A 21723-nucleotide genomic window follows, 5' to 3' on the forward strand; every position below is an offset into this window, starting at 1 on the left:
TCTGCTCCTCGGGGTCAAACATCGGTAGTGACTCACCGCATTGACACCGGCGATGCCAGACCTATACACCGGAGGCCTTATCGTGTGTCGCTACCAGAGCGCCAGATCATCCAGCGGGAGGTGGACAAGATGTTGGCGAACGATATCATCGAGCCTTCAAACAGCCCTTGGGCATCTCCTGTCATGCTCGTGAAAAAGAAAGACTAAACTTGGCGGTTTTGCGTCGACTATCGTCATCTCAACAAGGTCACGAAGAAAGACGTCTATCCCCTTCCGCGCATAGATGATGCCCTGGACTGTTTACATGGCGCCCGCTACTTTTCTTCCATCGACCTTCGTAGCGGGTATTGGCAAATCTCTGTTGACGCAAGAGACCGCGAGAAAACAGCTTTCGTCACCCCTGATGGCCTTTACCATTTTAAGGTCATGCCCTTCGGCCTTTGTAACGCCCCTGCCACATTTGAACGGATGATGGACTCGTTACTCCGGGGCTTCAAGTGGACGACCTGCCTTTGTTTTCTAGATGATGTAATTGTTTTCTCGCCCTCTTTTGAAACCCACCTGCTTCGCCTTTCGTCCATCTTGGCACTTTTCCGCCGCGCAGGTCTTCAACTCAACTAAAAAAAAATGTAGTTTCGGCCGCCGCGAACTCAAAGTCCTCGGCCATTTGGTGAGTGCGAGTGGCATACAACCTGACCCTGATAAAGTTCGTGCCGTCAGTGCTTTTCCCTGTCCCCGCTCGCCCAGTGATGTCCGCAGCTTCATCGGTCTCTGTTCCTACTTTCGCCGGTTCGTCCCGAACTTCGCAGCCGTTGCTCGCCCTCTCACCGATCTGTTGCAGAAAGGCGTTCCTTTTTCCTGGGGCCCAGAGCAGGCTACTGCATTCTCCAGCCTTATCGCCGTCCTCACCAACCCTCCTGTATTGGCCCATTTCAACCCGTCTGCCCCGACTGAACTTCGCACCGATGCCAGTGGTCACGGAATTGGCACCATCCTTGCTCAGCGACAACGCGGCCAGCACTGCGTGATTGCGTTCGCCAGCCGTCTTCTTTCTTCCGCCGAGAAGAATTACTCCATCACAGAACGCGAGTGCCTGGCTCTTGTTTGGGCCATTGGAATATTCCGCACACACTTGTTCGGCCGCCCATTCACTGTTATAACCGACCACCACGCCCTGTGTTGGCTCTCATCTCTCAAGGACCCTACTGGCCGTCTTGGCCGGTGGGCATTGCGATTGCAAGAATACACCTTTTTCGTGGTTCACAAGTCCGGTCGCCTCCATCAAGATGCAGACTGCCTGTCCCGCTATCCCGTCGATCCTCCTTCTACAGACTGTGAGTCGGATGCCTGTGTCTTCTCCATCTCCGACCTCTCCCACATTGCCGACGAACAGCGCTTGGATCCCACCCTCACCTCTCTCATCGACCGCCTCAGCACCGACCGCCGCGACACTTCTCTGGCCCGGTTTTTGCTGGACGGGAACACGCTGTACCGCCACAACATGCGACCTGATGGCGCTGAGCACTTGCTCGTTGTTCCCCGCCACCTACGGTCCACTATCCTCGAACAACTGCATGACGCACCTACGGCTGGTCATCTTGGTGTCTCCCGTACGTACGACCGCGTGCGCCGGCGTTTCTTCTGGCCTGGTCTGTGCCGCTCCGTCCAACGCTACGTCGCCGCTTGCGACGTCTGTCAGCGCCGAAAGAAGCCCGCTGTCCTGCCGTCTGGACACCTGCAGCCGATCCCCATTCCGACCGACCCGTTTTCTCGTGTTGGGCTAGATTTACTTGGGCCCTTCCCGGAGTCCTCCACGGGGAACAAGTGGATTGCCGTCGCCACCGATTATGCCACGCGGTACGTGATCACTCGCGCCATTCCAACCAGCTGCGCCACTGACTTCGCTGACTTCCTTCTGCACGACGTCATATTACACCATGGCGCTCCCCGTCAACTCCTTACCGACCGTGGCCGCTGCTTCCTTTCCCGAGTTGTTGACGAAATCCTTCGTTCGTGCTCCGTTCGTCACAAGTTCACCACTGCTTATCATCCTCAGATGAACGGCCTTACGGAGCGTCTCAACCGCACGCTGACAGACATGCTCGCCATGTACGTATCCGACGACCACCGGGACTGGGACATAAGCTTGCCTTTTGTCACCTTCGCCTACAACTCTTCGCGCCATGATACCGCTGGTTACTCGCCCTTCTATCTTCTCTTTGGACGAGACCCCTTACTGCCCTTCGACACTGCTGCCCACAGCTGGCCCTGTCACTACATATGCGCGTGACGCTATCGCCCGAGCAGACGCCGCCCGTCAGGTTGCTCGACACAAGCTCTCCGCCTCCCAAGAGGCTCAAAAACACCGCTACGATGGCCTGCACCGTGATGTGCGATACCCTGCCGGATCTCTCGTCTTGCTGTGGCTCCCATCCCGTCGTGTGGGGTTATGTGAAAAACTTCTGCCGCGCTACACAGGTCCTTATCGTGTATTACGGGCAGTGACCGACGTAACGTATGAAATCACGCCGCTGCAACCAAAGTCGACGTCCGCTCCACTGAAGTCCGAAGTCGTTCATGTAGCTCGCCTCAAGCCCTATCACCCACCATCGACATCGCACGCCTAACACGCACCGGGACGTTGCCTTCAGCCGAGGGGGATAGTGTTACAAGTGGACGAATCATGAACGAAGAAGTGGCGGTGCGCTGAACGACGACGACGTTGACAGTTGGTAGCTGGGCGCTCGGTTCTGAGCTGAGTGCTGGCCATCTCAGAGCAGCCGCCAATATAGACTTACCGCCGTAACATCTCCGTAACAATATGTATAATTTGTCACAAATCCAACTAGCCCAACATCTAACTTTTTAAAGTATATTATATTGGCAGTGCTATTTGCTATGGCTCCTCCACTTTGTGTAGATAGCTTAAAAATTTCTCTCAAAAAAGGGACAACTTTTTCAGGCCCATATTGCGCAAAGTGGTCTAGCAATCACACACCAAACTTTTTCTCACCACCGAGGCAGTAGCCTGTATAAACAATTCGTTCAATATCTGAGTACTATAATGATGCTTGAAGTCAAGGTTACTGCTCTGCAACTGAAATAATGAAATCGTTATAATAGACACCTGCTACTTAAACTACCAGCTGCTAGTTGTTGCTTTTTGTGTTTTTTTGTCATTCATGGGTTACCATCTATTTTTATTTCTTTCAGCAGTTACGAAACAGACTGCTGTGCGGTTTGGGGCAGCTAGGTTTTCAACATGGAAGGTATGAACGAAACAGCACGACACGGAAGCCACACTATAGTCGGATACAACTCAACAAAAAAAGCGGCACTTCCCTTCAAATGAGCACCCTCCCCCCACACACAAGCCAATGGTGTCGACCAATTTTCATTGCGCAACGGCCAATCTGATTAAGTCATTGTTAACTGCCTTCCATCTGCCACTTTTTGCGATGACATTGAGGGAATGCCCCTTATAGCGTCATTGGCCTCATTGAGTCATGGACGTGGTGGATCAGCAGGCCATTTACTCGGTTATCTCCAGCCTCCAGGTAAAACGTGCACATATAAGGACGGCTGCTTCAGCGGCAGAGAAATACCCATCTTGTGAATGCCACTTGCGACACGACCCAAACCGTCGTGGTGGAGTCGGCATTTCTGCAGTGCCAGCATTTGTGCACACTATTTCTGGTGCCACATGAACTTGAAATCCATGTGGCACGAGAGGCATCAAATACTGCAAAGGACTGCCAACTGGTGTCGGCCTAATTTTTGAAGTCGTTTTAACATGTTCAGTGCTTTGAAAGTGTCTTGAATATGGCGAAGGACACAGTTCACCAACGCTTGCCCCAAGTGTCGTTATTCTTGAAGGAAGGTCCTCAAATGGCTGTGCATGCTGTCTTGCATCATAAAACCTGGTGCTGATCGGCTTTGAGAGGCCACCTTGTAGCAAACTCCTCCAGTCCACAAACTGCAAAGGTAGCAGTGCAAATTGGCTGCTACGAGAGCGCCTCCACTGCTGTGGCAGCTAGGTGCACGCTACCTCTGGTGGAGGTTCCTTATAGCCATTGCTCTTAAGTAACAACACTAGCTTTAATGCGGCTACATTGTGGCTACACAATCCACAAGCACCAGCTGGGCATTCGCAACTCGCAGACGTCACTGATCCACAGCTTTTCAATGTAAAGCACAGCTCATAGGGCTATGATGCCTTATTCTGGCTCCGAAAACAAATGCACTTAACGTACTCCTCATCAGGCCTGCAAAAAATGAAAAAATTTCATGTCAACCATTTAGAGCATTACGAGAGCGAGTTGACGGGCTAGTTGGTATTGCATGGTGTAGGAACAGCGCTAAGGACCGGACAGAAGTCAAACATTGAAGCACAGGGACGGGCGCTGTCCCTGTGCTTCCATGTTTGACTTCTATCCTGTTCTTAGCGCTGTTCCTACACCATTTAGAGGAATTTTTGACCACTGCATACTGATCTCAGTTTTTTGTACACTTTCCATTATAGCTCCATGCAATCTATTTGGTGAACTATAGACATGCCAACAACTACATTTGCTTGAAACTGCATTACGATGACATCTGGAGTTCACAATATATTTTTTTTTCAGGTACTAGTATCCTATGGTGCACCTGCTACTCTTGTATGGCAGAAACATGAATATACGTTTGTAGCGAGAGCCTCGTTCGCCAGACAGCATGAAACATGCTCTGAGCGTGCAGGTTCACCACAGACTTGATTCTCGAAAAAGGAAAACTAATTCTAAAGGATGTACGGTGTCAAAGATATATATATATATATATATATATATATATATATATATATATATATATATATATATATATATATATATATATATATATATATATATATATATATATATATATATATACATCCAAGGCCAAAGCGGCTAGAGCTTCATGCTGCAGCGCGCCTCCCGTGACCGACGAGCGGCGCAGACGGGCGAGGCGTCTTGAGTTACCGAACACACGGCACCGGCGTGTCGCGTCGCTTCCCCCTTGCTTCCTCTACACGCTTGTTCCAAGGCAACAGAGAGCAGCCCACGTAGCACGCTTCAGTAATTGGCGCAGAACACTGTACAGACGCAGGCTTGTCTCGAGCGCCCGAACTAAGGCCCGCGAAGCAAGAGATGAGAAATTGAAAAAACAGGCATTTTCACGGGTAATCCTAGCACGCAATCGCTGCAGCGTGGCCAAACAAAGCATAAAAACAAAAGTGCAGTTCTCACACAAAGCAGCTGCGTTAAGATTGCTGGTTACTTGTGTAGCACACCGATTCTGAGCTCTCTAGACCAGCGTGCACACATCAACACGGTTTCAGACAACAATAAGTGCGAGGTTGCGTTCGTATCGCATTTTAGCCCGACATGACGCCCGAGTTCAAGTCTGTGCATTAAACGTTCTTAAACACGCAACGCTTATATTGTTCCTAGTGAGGAGACATATATGCTGTGGTTAGCAACTAAACTTGAACGCGTTCTCTGCCACTGACGTGTAGCGCGGACACACTTCAGTGGATGCACGGACGCAGCAGAAGCACCGAGAAAGCGAATTTCTGCAAGTCCGCAAGAGAGGCACTAATGCTGTACCTGCAGGATGACACGTCAACGCGCACTATCGACGGATCGCAGTAAGTCTCGCATACCAGCTTGTAGCTTCGCTGAGAGGTGCGGCCAGACGGACCGCGCACACCGTGGGCATCACAGTAGGAGTCCAAAAGCCTTTCCGAAAATCCGCCCGGGATGATGGTCAGGTCCTTCGACCACTGCAAATTTTCCGCCATCAATTTCACAAATGGAACCAAAATATTGTAGACGCAACAAGGTGGAAACTGGTGCAAAGGCTGAGCAGAGCACCTGTGCGTCTTCTAGGTACCCAAAATATGGCAACCGCGCCGACGGAAGTTGCTGGTGATGATGCCTGCCAAGTTGCCAGACTGAATTTTCGAAAGGATTTATTCTGGCCTTTATTTTTGAAAAAAATAGCTGGATGGTTTTCAGCGTTTATTTCATTTCGGGATATTGATGCTTTGCGGCTGGGATCATCAGCGGGGATCATCAGAGGAAAAAAGAACAAGTTTACAAGCGGGGTGATAGATGCAAAGAGATTCCAGTTCAGTTCAGTACTGTACCTGATTGTTTCAACCGGTCTCCGTACCCGCCCTCTCTGGAGTTTATTTACTACTGGACTAACACATTAATTTAAATGATGCTGGAGGTGCCATCTTCCCATTTAGAAAAAAAAATGTTGAAAAAGCTACTCGCAGTATGTTGTAGTAGTAGGCTTATTGACCGTGTTGACTCTATTAGCAGGGTTGTGTTCACCGCGCCTCACTTCAAAAATGCACAATCACCATTAGTGTGTTAGATGGTAAAAGACGCTCGGAGCGAAGCGACGTTATCGCAAGCATAATGTTTTCAAAACAACGGCGAGACGGTGACAGCACTGACACTATACGGCGGCAAGTTTCAGCCTACGGCTGAAGCTTCAGTATCCGTTCGCCCTCACTGCGAGCCTGTAGCCAGTTTTTGTACGCGAAGTCCTTTGGCAACACAATTATGTAGCGATAGCTACATTACGGTAGCATTTTGAGCCTTCAGCGTGGTGGTGCCGTGGCGGTAGCGGCGCCGCTACCCCGTGGCTGCACCGCCCCACTGTCACGTGGTTGGTCACATGGTGCGGAGCAGCTGCCTGCGGCACGGCACCGTGGCTGCATACGTGACGTGGTTGTGTGACGTGGATGCGGAGCAGCTGCTGCTGTCGGTGGTGCGGCGCTGGCGAAACCGAGCTTCAACAGCTGTGCTCATCCGCCGTGTCAAGAGGGACGAAGATGAACAAGGAACGCCCAGAGACATGGAGCGGCGCAAGACCGACTTTGCAGTTGAACTGAGCAAGTTCCACTCGGCCAGCCGTAGTTGCCGCGTCACTCCAAGTTTGACCAGAGCTAAAACACCGCTAATTTTTTCAAGATGGTCAACAACATTGATACTTTTTAGGGGCCGCCGCAGTGGCTGAGTGGTTACGGCGCTCGGCTGCCGGCCCGAAAGACGTGGGTTCGATCCCGGCCATGGCGGTAGAATTTCGATGAAGGCGAAATTCTAGAGGCCCGTGTACAGTGCGATGTGAGTGCGAGTTAAAGAACCCCAGGTGGTCAAAATTTCTGGAGCCCTTCACTGCGGCGTCTCTCGTAGCCTGAGTCGCTTTCGGATGTTAAACCCCCATAAATTTAATCCTAAACTTCTTTATGGATTACAAGTCAACTGGAAGGCATAGTGGCTAAACAACCTTTCTGAATACCGTTCAGAATTTAGCCCAAAAATTGTGAGCTACAATCCTAAGTCCTCATCTAACACTTTCTTTAATCTGGCCACGCATCAGTGACCTTATGCACGCGCCCGATTACATTTCTTTAGCGGGGCGAAAAATGACATACCAAGGAGAGGACACATCTCGTCTGCGATGTTCATGAACGGATGAAACGCCTTCATGAACTAGAGTAATGATAATTTTGGCCATGTCGTAAAGCGCGTATATGTGTTCGCTCTGAAATTGTCTTGCCTGTGAAAAAATAACTTCGATTCTTTGGCCATCATCGCAATAATATCATCTATAGCATCTTAAGGTATGTTGAGAAAACGGCAGGGTTGATAATTGCAAACCTAATTAAAGGTTTGACAAATCGCCGATGTGGTTCTGAGCAAATGACGCCTTATAATAAGCGCTGCCTTTGTTCAATGCTCACGACGCATTTTTCTGACGGAGGCGCTCTTTGCTTTTGGAATAACTTACAGCTATCACTATATGCATTTTTTGGCTAGCACTAGGTGATGAAGTTGTCTCATTGCGTCTTTGAAACAGACAACGACCGACAAATAGAATTCTGCGCTCCAAGCATTCGCACCTAATGGAGTGGAGGCACTCCTCTTGGCACCCTCGACAGCCCGTACCACCCGTCACCAGAGTTGGGCAACGTCATAAAGTTTAGACTTCTTAAGGTCGACCTAAACCTCAAAATGACCTCAACCTCACGTCGTGAGGGGAGGTTGAGGTGAGGTCAGCGACGAACCGAAAGTTTGTGAGTGCAGTAAGCAAATCAGATCTCAATCTCGCGCTAGAGTTTCAGGTTGAGTGAGGTCGTCACTCAGTGAGGTCGAAATTTCGTGGTCAAGACTTTTTGCAAATGTCGCGACTTACACCGACGAGTGCCGCTTCCGGAGGGAGTTGGAGCGCACCACCGCAGTGTTCTTGAAGTGACGTGCGTTGTTCGGTTTCCCTGGTTTGGAAAACTGGATGTCGCAGTCAGCTCTTGGCTTTTGGTCCTGCACCGTAATATCTGTTCAGCCCAAGCCTACAGGAGGACGAACTCCCTAGTCTTCGTGAAGGAGTGCTGCGGTCACGGCCACGCCACTCTGCCTCCGCCTTGCCCACCTGGCGTAGCAGCCGTAGCCGCTTGCTGGGTAGCTCAAACCCCCGAGAGCGCGCAAAACACAACTCAAGCTGACCCACGGTAGCTTTGCTTGGTGCCGCAAACAAATAAGTTCAGTGAAACACGCACGCAAGAATTTTGTCGCAGCGCAGATGGTCCCAAGCAAGTCTGCTTCGTGTTCATGCTCGTTGCCGGCGGAGATGTGACGGCTCTTGCCTTGCAGGAGAGTAAAGGGAATCCTACTGTATATTAGAAGCTGACAACGAAACCTGGAACAGTAGGTACAGGCGAGAGAATGTGATTCACGCTGTTCCTAATAAGGACAGCTGCTGATTTCATTAAAAAAGCACAAAGGCTGAAAAACCTGTATAAAACCGTCGAAGCTTTTGATCTGCCTTCCGCTTTCGAACCTCACACGACTCCGGTAAATTTCCGTTCCGTAATGCGAGCAGATGCAAATGAAATTTCACTTTTAGATCCGTCCCAGTAACTTCGTCTTGTTTTTCGGTTATTTATTTCTTCTCGGAAATTCAATTAATATGCCGAAACACCGCATCACGGGGCGAACCTACCAGTATAGCGGTGTAACAGCGGTGAAACAATGAAAAACTAAAACATTCACTTATTAAGCCGAAACACAGTAGCACAGGGCGAACGCGCCAGCATAGCGGTGTTGCAGGTGTGAAAAAATGCTAAACTTCAATAAATGTATACCCGACGCGGTGGCTGAGTGGTTAGGACGCCCGGCTACTGATCCGGAGTTCCCGGAGTTCTCGGAGTTCTAAATTCGATAGAGGCGAAACGCTAATGCTCCCGTATGCTGTGCAATGTCAGTGCACGTAAAAGATCCCGAGGTGGTCGTAATTATTGCGGGGCCCTCCACTACGGCACCCCTTTCTTCCTTTCTTCTTCCACTCCCTCCGTTATCCCTTTTCTTACGGCACGGTTGAGGTATTCACCGATGCGTGAGACACGTACTGCGCCATTTCCTTTCTCCCCAAACCAATTTTCATTTTCATATTAAATATATGATGATGTGGTAGCCGATTTCTGTTTTTTATTGCAGATATCTGAATAGAACTGATTACCTACTGGCGCTGTGCTGCTGAGTCGCTGTTTCAAAGCTTCTAATATCCAGAGTTCCCGGATTCCAACCCGACCGCGGCGGCTGCGTTTTTTTGGAGGCAAAACGCTAAGGTTCCCGTGTGCTATGCGATGTCGGTGCACGTTAAAGATTCTCAGGTGGTCGAAAATATTCCAGAGCCCTCCGATACGGGAATTTCTTCCTTTGTTCTTTCTGTCCCTCCTTTATCCCGTCCCTTACGGCGCGGTTCAGGTGTCCAACGATATATGAGACAGATACTGTGCCATTTGCTTTCCCCAAACCCTTTTATAATTATTATTAGTAGTATGATGTTTAATGGTGCACACTGTTGTTCGCTTCGGTTTTAGTGTGCAGTTTTTCTTTGTATGCTGGTGTATTCATTCTCTCTCTTTTTTGTTTTCTCGTATGGCGTCAGTTAGGTTGGCGGCCTGCTTTTCAGACGACCAGGCACTACCTATTATCTTTCCTTTCACTATTTTTCAGAGACCCATCGTTGAACTTAAACGGCTTCGCAGAATGTCAGCGCTGTTTTCGCGGGTAAAGAACGTTGAGGATGCTGGCGTACCATTGGTTAGTTTATTTTTTAAGGAAAACAAGTGATTGACTTAGAGAAGTTTGTCTAAGGCTTGTACGAAATGGTACCCAGAATTTTGTTCAGGCGTATGAGTATTTACGCGTTTTTCTTTTTTTTTTGGGGTGGGGGGGGGGGTGAGGCTCGGAAAAAGATTTCGCCGCAGCGAAATTGGAGCCGTGAGCCCTGGTGCTCTCGATTAGAGAGCGGCCCACGCTGCCCGTGTGATTTTAATAGCTGGCAAATTGTTTGAAGACGTAATCTAGCCCTTTATTGTAAAATGCCGCAGGATCACCAAGTTTTCGGTGAATTCCCAGGACTCTGACACCATTACCCTTCTTTATCCCTTCCCTTACTGCGCAGTTCAGGTGTCTGCCGATATGTGAGACATACTGCGCCTTTTCCTTTGCCTAAAATCCAATTTTCAATTTTCATCGCCATCTAGAGGCAAGTGGCGGAAACAGGGGAGGGTCCTGACCTGCCAAAAACTTCATCATCATCCTTAATTATTACCTGCAGGTATTCCAGTTTTCCTGCATAATAATTGTCTTCGGTTGCTGGGTAATGTGAAATATCTAGTCAATATTCTGGCAACTTTTGATTTGGTAGCTGTATATCAGACTTCCCCGGGCTCACAAAGATACACTATCAGCATCATCATCACCATCTCGAGGGTCAACGGCATGTGTCGTTGCATTATCTTTGCAGTATGTCCTACAGGAGAACTGGCACCTTTGCCTGCTGAAATATCCGAATGTCATTAATGTGGACCGGGTTGTGATCACTTGTTAATGCGTCATGCGCGCATGCGTAGTAATATGGGATCCATATAGATCTTGAAAGAAGGGTGGGAGAGGGGAGGGTGGGGGATTGGTATGACGTGAAATTACATCGTTGTTACGTGACTAGGTGTGACGTCATAATACACCGTTGTAACTTGACACTTTGACGTCACATTACTTCGTTATCACGTGACCTGGTATGACGTCACAGTCATATGATGTTATCACTATTATACTATATTGTCTCAGTGAAACCGAATTGCAATAATTAGCATTATTATATGACGGCATTATCTATCTTCTTGGCGTGACTCATTGGCACGTGACGTCACATGGTGCCTTTTCTTGTGGACACTTATTTGCGGATATGACCTTAAATGTGAGCCACCTAGTGCTTTCTTATTAATAAAAGAAGCCGTTCGCTTCTACACAGACATAAATACAACACGTCTCTGTTGGTGCACTACAGTCGCAGCTTGTTAAGTGTTTTCGAAGGCGGCATACAGAGAACTGAAAAGAGCGTTTGCAGGGTGACAAAATTATAATCTACGCTGAGTCCTCTCGCTATGCCGGATAGAGCTATAAAATTGAAATATACTGATAAGCGTCTGCATAGCGGTCGCATTACAGAGTACATCGCCGACCAATTTCTTTACGTTCGCTAACTATACTCAAGTCAAAAAAGAGTATCGTAAATACCTCCCCCTCCTCCAAATTTCTGGTAGATGGTGTAGAAGGTCTGTGTTTGTGAATTGCCGGTTCGTGCGTGAATGAACGAGAGGCCTCTAATATACAAACAAGTATAAAGAAGCTGGTTGCCGAATATTGACACTGAAAAATTACTCATCGATGTAATGGTGGTAACCACGTATGGGACACCCCTGCCCGAACGCCATAAACTCTCCGATGGTTCATCCCAAATTATAAGCTTCTCCTAATGCGTGCACATCAATAGTGTTTATGCGCACCTTATTAAATAATACCATCATCATTTTGACTTTCCTGTCTCACAGGATTCTCAGAGTGGTTTTAGGTGAAAAACTTCTTAATCGTATTTTTGTTTGTTTTCTGAGGTCGAGCAGCCGGCCTCAACCTCACAATTTGAGATTGAGATGTGATTGAGTTGGGTAGACAGTGACATCAGTAAAACTGAGATGAGGACGTCTAAGGAGACCTCAACTCATGAGTTTGATGTGGAATGAGGTTGGCAAATTTTTGTTGAGGTTGAAGTGAGGTCGAGTTTTGTGAGTTCCAATGCCCACCTCAGCCCGTCACTAAGACGACCCTAGGAGCCTTGCAGCTTGGAGCCCGTCAAGCTGCCTGCAGCGCTATGAGCTTCAGACGGAGTGGTCCAGATGGGAGCTAGTGCGGCTTCTGGCTTTCCACGACTTGATTGACGTCTTAATGGTCTCCGTAGAGTACACACCATAAGGGCCTTACAATGGCACTTGCGGAAAATATGGCACATGAGGGGCAAGCTAACGCAATCGGTGCGCAGCAAACTCTGTAGCCAGGCTTTGCCAGGTCCGTACTCCTGGCAAGAAGCGGTGCGTTTCTGTACGTTTGCTTGCATATTTCCTGCGAGTTTGCACGAATGCGTTGTTTCAGATGTTCTTCCAAACCGTCAGTCCAGTGCAGTGAGTGCACTTGTCACACTGGCAACCTTTCTTTTTTTTGGAACGCGAGCCATAGCTAAACAGACGTCATTTGAGTGAAGTGAAGCCGTATCGAAAAGAAAATAAAAGGAAACAAGGAAACAGGGTGGCAGACGGCTTCTTTCGCATGCAACTTGAAGCATATAAATATACATGATTTTTTAAGCTTCGTAGATTTTTATTTTATAAATTATGGGAGATACCTCGGTACGGTCTGTATAGGTGGATTCGACAGACAGGTGCACATTATGTACTCATGGGTCAATAATAGAAGAATAATCAGCTTCAAATTACAAATAATATTTCTGATTTTTGGAGCAAAACTTATATTACGAAATTTTAGGCCGTCAACTTCGACGGTGAGCTATTGTTTAAATGTTCTTAACCGGCAAAGTGGTTCAAAATATCGGGCTTCAAAAATGCGCATTTGAAAGCTTCTCGAATTTGCTTTCTCGTAGTGCCTAAATAAAAAAAATATTGTTGATGCATGCGCTATTGCTGCAGAAATCATTTCAACTTCTTCTAGGTCGTAAAATGCATCAACTGCGCCTCTATTTAAAAATAAAGTGTAAAAGATGGCATTTTCAAAGTATGCAATGCAGAAAAGCCAACTCAACGAGCCTTCAAATGCGAATTTTGACGATCGATATTCGAATTACTTTGTCGATTAAGAAAACTTCAAAACTAACCAATTATTCCATGTTGGTGGTCAATAATTTCGCGACGTGACCTATCTTGCTCACTAAAATCAAAAATAAAAGTTCTGTACTGATTAAGTCGTCCAAATAATGGTACATAAAAAGAGCATATGTCTGTGCGGCTTTACAATCCAGCTCAAAATACCGCATAGATAATTCTTTCGCTGTTTTGATAATGAGCTCTTTACTGTACAGTTTAAAAAAATCACCATGTGTATTGGCTCGGGAGAAGAACGCAGTGTGAAGTGTTCGGTTCCCGTTCGCATTGTAATAGCCATATCACGTTTGCACTTTGCGGTTTGAACTGAAAAGAAACGGTTAAAGGGCACCAGATTTGTTTTCCGGAATGTAGTTAGGTCAGTATTGTTGACTTGGACGGCACAGCTGGGTGAATTTTGAATAGGAGTTACACTGAGAGTGCTGAGACTGTGGTATCTAAGAGCACTTGCTATAAGTTCAGAAGGTTTCTATTGCATATAAGAACACTGACGCGAAACCAAGCACAATCTTCATGAAAATCTGCCATGTTGTATCAATCGCGACATTCAGCGGCAGTTGCGTCGCACCTCCATTGAAATGCGACCGCCGCGGACAAATCCAAACCTCGTGTTTGGGTTGAGTAACCGAGCACCATACCACTGGGCTACTGCGGCGGCACTACAGATTCTTTAGGAGTATACTTCCGCTTGCGATTTTGTCTGATGGCGCCACCATTCAACTTTAGATACTTTTTGATGATGATGAATTTATACGACGCAAGGGCATATGTGACCAAGGAGCGCCATGGCAGAAGGCATTTTCTACTACTCAAGGTGAGGTCAAGGACACATTTCCCAAGCATTTCATCCTAAAAAAGCCGAGCACCATGTAGGGGAAAGTGTGTGCTCATTGTATCACTAGTGGGTACCTGGCGGCACTGGGGATCGAACCGCGCACTTCCTGCATGCGTTTAGTCACTTTTTTACAGCGACAGCTGTTAAACGCCTGTCCCTGGGCTTCACGGCGCAGTAGACTGTCGTTCTTTCCTCGTAGTCGCAGTCGGTAGCAGTGTCGGCTATCCTTCGCAGTCGGCGTGACCGGTAGGTGCGTTGCCCTGGGAACCATTCGAATGGTGGTTACCGTGCAAGGAGGGCGTATCACGTGCGTGAAAAAATGCGTAGCAGGTGGGTGGTTGCCGTGGAAGCAGGGTGTGATGAGAGCGTAAAAAGGCTCAACCGGTCGGCGGTTCTTACGGAAAGCATCCGGAGGTTATTTACCCTGGAAGGAAGAGGCGTGTTACCATGAGAGGAGGCTTCATGGCGAGAGCGTAGGAAGGCCTAACCAGAGGATTGTTGCAGCTGCTACCGTATGGAAGGTGGTTATCGTAGAAGGAGAAGGGTGTGGCGAGAGCGGCGAAGTCCCCGACCAGATGATGATTACCGTGGAAGGAGTAGGGTACGGTGAGAGCGTGTGAGGGTGCGCCTGGAACGTCGTTGCCATGGGAATCACCCGGAAGATAGCTACCCTGGAAGGAGGAGTGTTGCCGAGGAAAGAGAGTACGGTGAGAAGAGGTTACGGCGGCAGTGTAGGAAGATGCATCACGGTACCTATGCCGATCGGGGTTCCCGGGAAGGAGGAGGAAAGGCATGTCGGGAGCGAAAGAACGTAGCATGGCTCAGGTTGGGCAACTGCTGCGCAACGCGCCGCCCGAGGACACGATCATCAGCGGCGCTGTGCTTCTGCAACGGGGAGTGCAAGCAGACCAACAGTAAAAAAGGCTATGTACGTAAAGCCGTAAATGGCTCCTTATAACTAAACATACCTGAGGGCTCCTTCATACTATCGACCACAACATACCGACATACCATAAAGTACAAATAGCTTAAAGCTCTGCGCTGAATCTCGCGTTAACCAGTGGTGACCGTCTGTCAACTTTCTTTAAAGCTGATGTCACTTCAATCTACAAACGCAGCTCTAAATACAAACAATTCCGCTTTACTTACTAGAGAATCCACTCCTCTTGCTGGCAAGAAAGACCACAATAAACTGAAAGTAACATTTGTTTGCAAAGGGACGTCACATTATATGACGAAAAAAAGACAGAAGTAATTCGTCCATTATATATATTATGAACACCTAAAAAAACTGAGGTGATTTTCAGAACACGAACACTAAATACTAGTAATTCTGAAACAAAAGAGACAGAGGATACTACTAAAGAAGAAGCGGTCCTCATGCTGGCTGATGAACGCTCTCTACGGCGGTTGCGGCCTATTAGTGTGAGCATTGGCATCGTATGTCTAACGTGCGGGGTTGGATCCCCTGCACCACCGCGTACCCTCTGGTTTTCAATGGGTACATACCTTGCACCGCCCGGGGGCTTGGCTTCTATAGGGTGCAATGATGAGAAAATTGCTTTTGATTCTACCTTGAGAACAGGAAAATCGTGAAGAAAAAATTTGTTACACCCCTAAATTGTTACAGGTTTCGTGACACAAGATCCGCGTGTTATCTCACTAACGCCTTCAGCCACATGTAGACATGCCTGACAGTTCGTTTCACAGCAATCAACTTATCATCAGCATGATGAGCTTGCACTTTCTGTGCACACTAAGCGTCGCCTGTGCAAGCGGGCCGTTATGTTTGTTTATTCGGCCATCTGCTTACGTCATTGCAGTTTCAACATTACCTCATTCTCGTTTTCTGCTCCTAAGCCAGTAGTCTAACTTCCGTTGTGCTGCCCTGACAGTAATTCTGTAACCATTCTATGTTCAAATTGCAACGGCACGACTTTGCCTGCCAGGAAAGCGCCCTGGTAAAACAGAACGCCGCCCACGCGACTAACGTTTTTGCTCGAAGAACACCACTACCTCCGTCTTTCCTTTCTGCCTTCGCTTAGAGCGGTGTTTGGGCAACCTATTTTAAGAGACGGACGTGAGTGTGTGTGTGTGTGTGTGTGTGTGTGTGTGTGTGTGTGTGTGTGTGTGTGTGTGTGTGTGTGTGTGTGTGTGTGTGTGTGTGTGTGTGTGTGTGTGTGTGTGTGTGTGTGTGTGTGTGTGTGTTTGTGTGTGCGTGCGTGCGCGTGCGTGCTACTGTGAGTGTGTGCGTGCGAAAGAGGAAGACACATGTGTCGTGTCGACCACCATAACCGCGTTTGTGTGCATTTCTTTCCATGCGCCAGCTCGACGGCCTTCCTCCCCGCGCGTGGGTCTCTGGGATTGCCCGCACTCTCCGGCAGGAGTTCGAGCCACCTGCCGCAAGCCTCCTCTTTGCGCGCCGACTCCGGGTTGGGCACGATGAGAGGACAGCTGATAGAGAGCAGGAGCTGCTGCAGGTCCTGGCCCGGCTTCCAGTCCTTCTTGAGCGTGTTCACGCAGACCTTGCTCGCGGACACCGCCATACTGGGTTTGAAGATGCGCATCGTGAAGAAGCATTGCCGTAAAAAATGTATAGGCAGCCCCAGCCGCAGTTTGCAGACGTCGCCAGCGTAGGGGTGCCCGTAGGTGCCTCGATGGTGGTCTCTACGTTTACAAAGACGCGAATGACTTAGAGCTGCTGACGAAGCAGCCGACAGACATCCCGCGATATATGATGCAGCAAAAGCAGAGGAGAGGCTTCGACATTACTGGTCCGTTTCGCGACAAAAGACGATGACCCAGCGAGCAGAAAATCTCACAGCGTCGGAATTATGTTTGTTATTATAGTTCTTCTGTAATATAGTTTCGATATTTATTGTTAATTGAAGAAAGAAATCAGCTGGGCACTTCAAGACCCACATCAATGAACTATCTGTGAGATGCAGGGTATAGGAATATATGATCTCGCTCTAGAATAGATAGTAGGCTTTATCCAAGGATGGCGGCCTTTCTGTTAAGACGATGAATGAAAATCTTATAACCATCGATATGGCGCGTGCAATAGAGGTTGTGAGTAGGTCAGCTAGACAGGAAATGGTCACGTGCTCTTAGGATGGATGCTCTGATTAACAAACGAACGAAAAAGTAGGAGAGCCTATAACAACCTACAAATATTAAACCGGCAGAACTGTCAGAACTAATTAATAATTATAAGGTAAACGAGATAAGGAATTAAATATTGAAGAGAATCTAGCACGATATAAAAAACGGAGGTAGCAGAAAGGGTGCAGGAGGGAAGTGGGTGCGGGAAAATAAACGCGCTAATAGACAAGAAGGGCAAAGCCATTACCGATATGGATAAGACACTTAAGGTAGCGAAGCAGCCCAACAACGATCTATACGTCAGCCTGAATAATCAAGACTAATGACAGAGGCAGTGCTACATATAAATTAGACATCTTTCCGGTAACGAGAGAGGAAGTAAGCGGTCATACAATCAATACAAAGGAGAAAAGTTTCCGAGGGGGATTAAATAATTGCAGATCTTTTGAAGAGGCGGCGCCGTGATTTTGTCAGAACAATATAGCCACCTTGGATACCCAATGCCTTACAATCAAGGGCGTGCAGAAAATTTGAGGAACGCTTTTACTTTAATCATAATGCAACGGGACATCAAATTCAATTTTGGAGACCACTTACTGTCCGTTTTGTACAAGGGGTCTTCTAAGGTAATTGCTGATCGAAATGAATAAACCTTTGATTTTAGTGAACCAAAGAATTAGGCTAGACTTCGGAAGGTCTACTCGCCTATAGACCATATTCGCAGTTTTAGTCAAGCGGTAGAGGCACACGCAGAATATGGCCAGCCCCTAGATGTAGCCTTCATCGATTACAAGAAATGATTTCAATCAGTCGAGGCTTCAGCAGCCATCAACTCTGTTCGAAACCAGACTGTAGAATTGGCACATGTAGAGTGACTGAAAAGTATCTATATATCGGCTGCGTGGCAGCCGTAGTTCCCCAAAGGCAAAATGAAATCCCAATCAGGAAGGGTGTCAAGGAGAGAAACACACTCCAGTTTTTTTTTTTTTGCATGTGCTTGCTCAAGGTGTTCAGAGAACTGGATTGAAAATGGATGCGTATAAAAGGTATTGCAGAATATTGCTGTAATATCTGATTTACTTATGACATTTTTGGTTTATGGAGTTGAACGTCCTAATGAAATAATGTTATGAGGGACGCCAAAGTGCAGGCTCCGGAAGATTTCGACCACTGAGATTCTTGAACGGAGACTGCTATCGCAGAATACACGTGCCTCTAGCATTTTGCCTCCACCGAAATGCAATTGCCGTGGTCAGGACTGAAACCGCGTCTTTCGGGTCAGCAGCCGGGGGCTATAACCGCTGAGCCACCACTGCTGACATTTTCTGGCTAAGAACTCAGAGGTTAATTGTAAAGCATGGTAGGGCACTTAGGCAATGCAGAAAGGCGGGTCTAAAATAATATAAAGCAATCTGAAGTAATTTTCAAACATTTTTCAAAGGACTGCAGAAGCGTAGCTTGTAGGACAAGTTGGTGTGTGGTACTGGGTAGAGAAACCAACCGAACAGGACCCGTACACAGGAGAAGGAATTCGCAACGACGACGCTAAGACAAAATTGAAAATTTTACTTGGTCGGAGAATCGAGCAGAGCGGGGCGCATAAGCGCGTGAGCAGGGAAAGCCGACAAAAGAACAAAATGAAAGGAAAGCTCAATATTCAAAGTTAAGTGACAGAGAGATGGGGAAGCTTGCGGGGATAGTGAGGCCGCATATTGCAGAGCGCAAGGTAGATTGTAGGTAACACAAAAATATCTTAATGTCGTGGAAGCTATCTGTTGTGGAAGTTCCATTTGAGGAATACGCGGTAGAGCACAGTTATGTTAAATGACATTAAACAAGTTTTAAGGCTATTTACTGGCATGCCAGGGTGCTATTTGACCCTGTTAGATAAACAGTTGAGAGGTATGAAAGGCGGCAATAAAGAGAGAAAGCATTTTTCGTTCTTTGATTTAATTCATTCATGCTTCATAGAGGCCGCTCTATGCATTTTAGTTTTGAAAGCTCGGCGTTCCCTTCTTAATTTTACAGACATCATCTCAACCAATAATGGTAGCCGAAGTTAAAGGATAAATGCGTTTTTTGCGCTTTATCTCCTTATTATCGTGCTACTCGACTCTAAAAAAACATTCTGGTATGATAATTCTTGTTTTCTTTTTGTTTTGAGACATATTTTTCTGCACTTGAGCAAAATAGCGACTGCATGGTACAAGTACTGCATCAGAATCATAAGGTGCTTCAGCAAATGTTTAATGAGAATAAAGTTTACCTCAATGAAAAACGCGAAATGCGTTTGAATATGTGCTTCTCATTAAATGATGTTTCAAGTATTTATTATCAAAGTCTTTACGAAAATGATATTAGGCAACTGCTTTTCGCTATGTTTATTCAAATTTTGTGTCCAAGGCTTGAGAGATCACCGTCGAAAGAGCACAGCTTTGAAGAAACCATTCGGTGAAGGCAGCATTTAGAAAGGTCCTTTGAATCCATCCTTGTGCCGTGCCATGTATCTTAGCATCACGTAAATATGGTGTATATTTGTACCTTAGCCCATTATAAAAGGTATTTCTAATACGTGACTGCCATTGGGGTAGTGGATAAATCCGCTCTACAAGGCCTGTTAAGAACTAAATCCGTACTCGCTTCTTCAGTGATCCGAGTGCATGTAGCACTGGGTATTAGATTGTTGCGTTGAACAATTGACTCTCTAACTGTAGAAGCAATTGAATTCACGCGGGGCACAACTTTTCCTTGGTGCTGCGGCAGTGGCAGAGAGGAAGGCAAGGACTTCATGTCCGACGTCGCTATGCAGCGGGTCTTCGGTGCCGCTCTGGACACACAAAGGAATATGCGTCATGGTAAAAAATTGCTGATGGTCTAGCTCTTCTAGGCTAGGATATACGTAGCAAAAGCGCGGCGACTTCTGCATCGGAGGGTGCATTCACTAGATGCGTCTTTATTCATGGTTAAAATTGAGCCGTCGTCGGGAGTGTCCAGATAGAGGCCTTCCTTCTCCATTTATTCCTGCCATCGGCTGGCCACCACTTACTCCAGCACGTTGCCCACACAGGACGTGAGGAAGATAGGACGCAGGTTTCCAATGGCCAGTGGTTTGTCCTGTTTCGGGAATAGGATCGTTCTTGCTGTTTTCCCTTGTCGGAGAGCTTTCCCAAGCACCAGCATTCTGTGAAGTAACGGGCTAGGGCCTCGATCAATGCATCGTCGAGGTTGCGTACCCCAGTAGCACAAGGTGGCGGGCCCATGCGAGTCCGAAATGGGCAATGAGGGCTTGTGGCTGCCCGCAATAAACCTACATGGGTCCCTCGTGGGCGCAGTGCTGGCAAAAAAGGTTTGGGCTGCCCATTTTATGCCTGAGTGGGCCCCTTGTCAGCTACGCATGGGCTTAAAAAGAGCGGCCAGCCCACCTCGGTCCCACCACAGATACATGCGGGCAACAGTGCGGGAACTATCATGGTTCAGTGTGGGCAGCCACTCTTGGGGCTGCCCGTACAGCACCATGAGGGAGCCACGGTGGTTTTTTGTTGGCAAGAAAATAGTATTCCCACCTGCGGCCCACTTGGGTCCTGTGTGGAAAATACAAGGTCTAAACTTTGGGCTTCATAGGGGCGAAGCGTTGTAGGCATGCAGTTTGGGCTGTCTGAGCAACACCTGCGTTCGTCCCGCATGGGCTAGGTGTGGGCGCATTTTTCATTCCCGCATCTTCCCCGCCTCTATACTAAGCAGGGTATAAAAGGGCTAAGCATGGGCGGCATGCATGCCACCATAGATAGATGTGGGCAAAAGTGCGGGCTCTATCACAGTTCAGTGTGGGCGGCCACTCTTGTGGCTGCCCGTAGTGCCCCTTGATGGAGCCACGTTGGTTTTGTTTGGGCAAAGAGATAGTATTCCCGCCTTCAGCCTACATGGCTCATGTGTGGAAAATACAGGGGTTAAACCATGGGCTTCACAGTGTCGAAGCCTTGTAGGCATGCAGTTTGGGCTGTCTGAGGAAAACCTACGTTGGTCCCGGATGGGCTAGGCGGGGGCACATTTGTCATTCGCGCGCATCTTCCCTGCCTGTATCCTAAACAGAGTATGAAAGGGCTAAGCATGAGATTCATGCATTTCGTGTGCATAAAAGATGGTGTTAAATGATGGTGAAGTACGGGCAACCGTAATAGGGGCTGCCCCTGCAGCCCCCTCAAGGATACAAGGAGGCTAGCTGCGTGTGGGCAAACATCCAATATTCCCGGCTACAGCCTACAAGGGTACTGGATAGAAAATACGTGGGCTGCGCAGGGGAACATATATGCCATTCCCGCATCTTCCCCGCCTACATGTCTGGTAGAAAAGGGCTAAGTTTGGACTATGTAGTAGAAAACGTGTGTGCATGAACCTGGGCTATATGATGGTGAATTGGGGGCAATACCGATGGGGGCTTCCCGTGCATCACTCTGACGACATTGTGTGTGTGGAAACAAGTAGTATATTTCTACCTGCTGTCTTCGTAAGTCCT

This window comes from Amblyomma americanum, chromosome 1, assembly GCF_052857255.1.
Source record: "Amblyomma americanum isolate KBUSLIRL-KWMA chromosome 1, ASM5285725v1, whole genome shotgun sequence".
Lineage (NCBI taxonomy): Eukaryota > Metazoa > Arthropoda > Arachnida > Ixodida > Ixodidae > Amblyomma > Amblyomma americanum.